Consider the following 7,500-nt stretch of genomic DNA (forward strand, 5'->3'; position numbering starts at 1 on the left):
CCGGCTCTCCCGGCTGCGTCACACCTCGTGTAAGATAACGATTCGTCTGTCTCAGTATGTCTCATAGCATCAAATAAAGAAGTTTCCAGATTTCTTTCTACTGTGGCCTTTTATTTGTACGAACTATCCTTGATTCATTGCAAATAGTTAGTAGATAGATAATTACAAAATTATCACACACACACACACATATATGTATATATATATACACACACATACACACAAGTGTGAGTGTATGTGCATTCATGCACACGTACGTCGCCCGCGCGACTTAGTGATGGGTGAGTCTATCGTAGATAAGATGGTGGGTTGAGAACCACCAGCAGTGATTACCTAACCAACTACTCCCCTGGGGAAGGATTATTGGTCAGCCACCCCAGTATGAAGACCCAGTCAACTACATTGGAGGTGGAAAAAAGAAAAAAGAGAAAAAAAATATGAATGAATAGATGTATAAATAAGAGAATATTTAAGTACATACATACTTACATATCCATGCATATATATATATATATATATATATATATATATATATATATATATATACACACATATGTATATATATACACATTTACACACACACACACATATAATATATATATATATATATATATATATATATATATTATATGTGTGTGTGTGTAAATGTGTATATATATACACATATATGTGTATATATATATATATATACACACATATGTATATTTACACACACACACATACATAATATATATATATATATATATATATATATATATGCATATATATATATATATATATATATATATATATGCATATATATGTCTACATTAAATATGAATATGTTTATATATAAATATATATATATATATATATATATATATATATATATATCAATATATTACAGGCGACTACTTGGATCAAGTATCGGGATATTTTCAAGTACAAGTACAGTCACTTTGCTATGTTCTTGTCCATGTCATTGTACTTAATTACAAGTACTTTCGTTAAGCACGAAATTTAGTAGTTTTCGTAATTACATTGTTAAAAAGTGGGATTCGATATAAAAAGTATATGGAAATTCTACCTTCATTTTATCACAGCACTTCTTTTATCACAGAATTGCAAAACAATAGCATATACTTTAAGAAAATCTCGTACAAATAATATTCCGTATGTTGCATATGCAAAAGACTATCCATATATTTCTCATATCAGTAATAAAACTAAAATTGTTGTAGCAAATAAAGGCTTCAGTGCATTAAAAATTGTACCTCGTTCTGCATTATAAGCATAGTTTTATAATAACAATAGCACATATATGAAGCCGATTTTATTGAACATGAATTTGTTCTTCTTGCGACTCAATGTGCAACATTTTGTTTAACTTTCCTTTTGGGACTTTTCCTGTAGTACAAAAGTAATCATAGAATACTTCATAATATATAGATGGATTTTTTTGTGGCATATGAAATTCAAAGTAGGATTTGATAACTTTTAGTTCTATTTTTGCTCCATACATGGTAAAGAAAATAAATAATTTACTTGAAATAATCAATACACACAAGTGAGTTTCTTTGCACTTTATGAACATCACACTTCCGAAGTTTTTGTTAGTCAGCCGACATATGTTACGGTTAAACACTTTTCCAGCAATACTGAAAAGCCTTTCAACGGCAGCAGAAGATGCAGGTACAGCCAAATATTTCTGAGCCATCTTAGATAAAGCAGGCAGAGTATATCTGTGGTCTTTCCAAAATACCAACACATCAGTGTCGCCTCCCTTGCAAGGCAGGCTCAGAAAACAGTTGATGTGAGTGTTGATTGACTGCACCTTTTCCTTTGTGGATGTTGAACTGAATATCCTCACCAGGATTTTGCTTAACGTCTTTGGGTTGTGCTGCTTTTGCTGAGTCGTACTGAGTTCCCTTTCCTCTTCATCATTGCACCAATCGAGCTTAAATCGCTGGTCTAGAATTTTTGTCAACATATAAACAAATAAACGTGGATTTATACATGGATTTCATGTGGTTTAGATGAAAATTGAGGCCCCTAATGCAGGTATGGCCAGACTTGCGGAAACGGTGGGTTGCTGCTGTGCACAATCTGTGGCCTCCTCAAATGGCTCAAAAAATGCTGGCGTGTCTTTAAGTAGATTACTATCATACACACTCAGTGCTGGTGCACCATCTATGATGCTTAGTTTTTGTTCAGGAATACTCAACATATCTAATAATTTGCATTTGGGAATTCTATTGTGTAGCACAAACAGAATCCATTTGTTTTCACCTTCCAAATAATCAGCGACAATGGTAGATTTGTTTACAAAAAATACTAACTTCGAGACTTTACTGAGAGCCAAGTTTCGTTACCCTGTTTCGCGTAGACCATCCCTTACCACACAAGAGTGTGGGCGAAGCATGAATTGTGCTCAGTTGGCAGAACTTCATGTACATAATTTTTCTCGACCATACTGTCAACATCCAGGTCCATTTCTTCTAATTTGTCTTCAGAACCAGAACAGGAGTCCATATCATTGTCAGAAATATCTGAGAAGCCAGGAAATGAAAATACTAATATCATTGCCTGTTATGATGTTTATTTTTTTTTTAACGTATGTCAAAGATTTGTACAGTTTCTTCATACTCTTCCGTAATGTTGTGTGTTGTGTGCGCCTCCCAGACCAAACGTCAGGCGTGAGGCTACCTGCCTGTGGTGTGGTTTGGTTTGCGAAGTTCTAGCTTCGCCCGGGCCTTCTAGATATGGCCCGGCCTGTGTCAGCTTTTTACGGCTATCTCATTGAGTTGTCTGACACTCGGTGCTTACCGTGGCGGCGGGATTGCCAGCAAGCGCTCCTGCCGCCATGGTGTAAGCATTTCGCATAGCCTCTTTACCAGCACGGCGGCTGTTGTGGGCGGTCCATGTCTCAGGAATTGTGTATGGTCACAATTTTCTAGGTAGTGGACTAGTGTGGCGTTCGGTTCGCCGCAGTGCTTGCAGCACCATTCATCGCGTTCGATTGTTGGGATAATCTGCCATGCACAGTGGTAACCTAGGCGCATTCTGTGAAGAATGACTTCGGTACCTCTGTTGCTTACTTCAGAGAGTGCCAGTGGTTCATAGCCTGTGGCGTCTGAGTACCAGCTGGCCGAGAGGTTCTCGTTTCCTCTCTGTGGAGCTGCCGTAGGAAGGTACGACCGACCAAGGCACACTTCTCCATAAGTAATTTTCGGCTCGTTTTTATCGTCATGGGATTTGGGGGCATACCCCTGCCAGCGACGGCTAGTCTGTCAGCAAGCTCGTTCCCTCGGATGCCGATGTGGCTTGGGACCCAGTTGATGATAATTCTTCTACCCTGAGCAAGAATTCTCTGTGCCATTGTGAGAATCGTGGTCAGTAGGTAGATGTTGTCTGTGGGTGAGCTGTGCTGAAGACAGTCAATGGCTGCCCTGGAGTCTGTGTGTATGACCACGTGTCCTTCCCTTAGGGACGCGTGGCCTAGGGCTACCTGCCTGTGCACACTCAGGTTGTGCTTTCACAGGACATCCAACGTCAGTGCTCTTATCTTGCTGTAGTTTGTTCACCAGGTGCTTTCGAGCCGGTATCTGGAACCGAGGGTCATTACGGCATTGCATCGCTTAACACTTACCTTTCTTAGCAAGATATAACTTTTCCCTCAACAAGAGAATGCATAAAACCAAAAATTAAAGTGAGAAAAACGGAAATCGGAAAATGATGACGTCATCGCGGATCGTTTGCGGAGCGCACCCGGATTCACGCGGCTCCAAGTCCCTGCGAACGCCCGGGCCGCAGGTAAACAAACGGGTCGCGAGAAACCCTTCGCGGCATCGCCTGGAGAGCGGGTCATTAATGCGTATGTTCGTTTTTAAGCAAGAAACTGGAGAAGACTGACCATTGGATAATCTTTAGCAGGTAACGATTTGACATTTTATTTCTTCCCTGAAATTAAATTTACGGTTAGCTATGTTAAGATCAGCGAGACGCTTCCTCGGCGTTATAGATAATATGGAAACAGAGTCATAATTTTAGACGTATTTACCATTTCAACCACACCTAAAGCCAATTATATCAGTGCTGTGTGTTAAACATCTTCATAAGAACAGAGTAAGAGCAATATATATGTCAATTTTGAGTCAACCAGGTCTTCCTGGTTGACTCAACCTGTGGGATAATATTGCAGTAGACGAGTAGACGTATTTGCTCCTTCCAGGTGGTTTATCTTTTGGTGGAGTGTATGTGTGGATGTGAGTTGCAGGCGAGGGTCTTGGTTCTACACTATAGTGATGAGTTTTAAGACACTTCCTCCTTGACACGTTTGTGACAAGGTATAGATAAGATTAGATTTGATATGTATCTATTGGTGGCTATTGTTTGTCATGCTGCACACCAGCACAAACGAAAATTCCCGCACAGCATAGCACTGAGCAAAAACCACAGTGCTGGCAAGGCTGTTCACAATAAATAATTGATAATATTTTCCTCAATTTCAGTTATAGTATTTACTTCCTCTCATCCATAGGCTTTATCAATCCATAATTACATCTCTTGGTTACTGGTTACACTACTTGCAGTATATGTTATTGGAAAGTTTATTGTTTATGTTGAAACAGAGGATGTTGGGGTTACTGGCATGGTTGTATAATGATTATTAAAATGGATGGATTACTTTGCAAAAAAGATTCTAGAATATTTTCAGTCAATATGTGATGATGTTCATGGGATTCTTGACATGGATTTGTTGTTTATATAGGAGGTAATTGTAGACATCATAGTCTTTTCTGGGATTATTTTTCTTTACTGGGGAACAGTAGACCAATCCCCCCCTCTACCTGACCAGACACTCAGCGTGTTTGTCAGGGGATCCCTGGCATACATGAATAGTGCAACTGATGCTATAACTGGAGAAGTTTTCTTCTATGTAAAGGAACCATCTTGTAGAACATAAAAAATAGAGTAGGAATCAATACAGCTAAATCTGCAGCAGCCTCATATTTCCCGGGAAATGTCAAAAATAAGCTCTGCATGGCACAGCCCTGAGACTAGTCCCTATTCATGTTTACCTTGTGAGGACTAAAACAAATGTGACGCGTAACTCATTATTGTGATCTATCAAGTAGTCCATGTATTACTACGTGCTTGTGAAAACGATTATTTTGTAATTACCAGTGTCTATTTTTCCAAATTCATTTATTGAATGAATTGTTTTACTTTTATAATACTTCTTTTACATCCTTTGGTAATAATTTACACTATTTTGTACAATAACCCTGTGCGCATGCATGTTTTCTACCAGGAGATTTGACAGACCATTCGTTCCGAAACGCCGGTGAGAAATGTTACATTTTAAGTGTGTTGCGTCGATTCCGGGTCATTTTTAAAGCCATATAGTAGATATATAGAACAAATAGTGATTAGACACCAAGGAATTTGGACCATAGACGGAAGCGAAGAAAAGTTCGGTCTTTTGCTATATAAAGGTATGTCGTTATACCGTAGGGGGTTCAGAGGGCAGAGCCCCTTGGCTAGGGAATATATAGATCGTATTTTCTTAGAGCCACGGGGATCCAGGAGGCGTAGCCCCCTCGGTAGGCGCATATAATACTACGGGGGTCCAGGGGGCATAACTCCCTGGCTAGGTGCATATAATTAGGCTAGGTCAGGTCGGGTCAGGTCAGGTCGGGTCGGGTCGGGTCGGGTCGGGTCGGGCCGGGTCGGGTCGGTTCGGGTCGGGTCGGGTTGGGCCGGGTCGGATCGGGTCGGGTTGAGTCGGGTCAGGTTCGGTTTACATATTACTAGGGGGTCCAGGGGGCGTAGTCCCTTGGCTAGGCGCATATAATAACACAGGGGTCTAGGGAATATATAGATCGTAATGTATAAGAGCCACAGGGATAAGGTTAGGTTTATTGGTTAGGACGCATTGTACGATTACCACAGGGGATCTGGATTATGTGAAATCCCGTAGATTTTTTCTTCTTCGAAAGTTTGTGTGTTGGTCCACAGATTTTCAAAGATGGCAGGGACATCAGTAGAGTTTCACCAGCCCATTTCCATTGTTTTTTGTGCTTTTCGGGACAGAAATTTGGCTCGGGTTTTTGAAAAATTGACTTTTTAACATTTCATAAATCACTTTCTTTGATTTCTGCAATTTCCTATTGACATCCAGTGCCATCCATTATCCCCCACCCCCTTCAACCCCCGGTTCCCCACACATTCCCCAAGGTTGTTGGGTAGTCTCTGGGAGGGAGCGTCGCTCTCGATAGCAATTACCGTCAAGACTAGTATAACATTCCTTTAGATTGGTTCTGTAATTGATGGGAAATCACTAGGGTGATCTACAAGCTATTTTGGCAGAATAGATGGTGGACGTTTTGTTATCCTTTTGCTAGAAGGCATAGTGCATAGCAAAAAGTTTCACTGATGGCATCTTGCAATGCAAATCACTGTGGGTTGAATTCTTGAAGCATCTGCTTCTAACACTGAGTAAGATGAAGCAGTGAATGTAAGTAAGCCTCATACAATTTCATAATGTTCATTAGTGTTATTCTGTGCTCTGTCTAATATCAAATCTTTTGTCAAGAGTATAGTTGTTCTGAGCATTCACAGCAAGCATGATTGTGACATTTAGTGTTGTATATTATAAAACAGCAATGTAAAAGCTCACAAAACATCACTGCTAATCTTTTGAAGTTATGTAATGTTTACTTTTATTGATTGTGCTGAATCAGGTTCTTTTGGGTTTAGTAGGATTTGTCTAGTATCAAAATTGAAATAATTTTTGCACATCTTACAAATATAACTAGGCCTTTATGAATTCTCTGGCCTAATGCAGAAATGATTTGTTCCTTAGACATATGAAGGGACATTGGTGTTTAAATTTCCTCCTTTGACTGAGAAGGTGCCAGAAATACAGAAGTTTATACAGGATCTTAGAAGGAATTATACCAGGAAAACCAATAGCTTTAGAATAGTACATACATATGAGTAATGGGGTGGTTGTATGCAAGACATGCATTATCCACTGTAAGATTATATTGATTATGATAAACCCTGTGATTGGCATATATTTTTGTAATTTTATATAAAACTATCTATTAAACAGATGTCTAGTAAGTTTAGAGAAGAATGTAAGATATTTACAATAGCTGCAGGATGTTACACAATATAAGATAGTATAGATAATTTACTAAGGATTTTCATATTCTTTATTAATGTAAGATATAAGGCCAATACAACTATATAACATATTTCCTAGCCTTAATTTGTTGCCATGAAAACTTTGCTTAACCACTATTTTGATGTTCTAATTGGTACTTTTACTTATCCAAACAGGTCATGAAGGTGAAGATTAAATCCTGGACGGGAGTGGCTACATGGCGCTGGGTGGCTAATGATGACAGTTGTGGCATTTGTAGGATGCCCTTTGATGGATGCTGCTCAGATTGTAGATTGCCAGGTGATGACTGCCCACTAGTGTGGGGCCAGTGCTCTCACTGTTTCCAT

The sequence above is a fragment of the Penaeus chinensis genome, chromosome 11, assembly GCF_019202785.1.
Source record: "Penaeus chinensis breed Huanghai No. 1 chromosome 11, ASM1920278v2, whole genome shotgun sequence".
Lineage (NCBI taxonomy): Eukaryota > Metazoa > Arthropoda > Malacostraca > Decapoda > Penaeidae > Penaeus > Penaeus chinensis.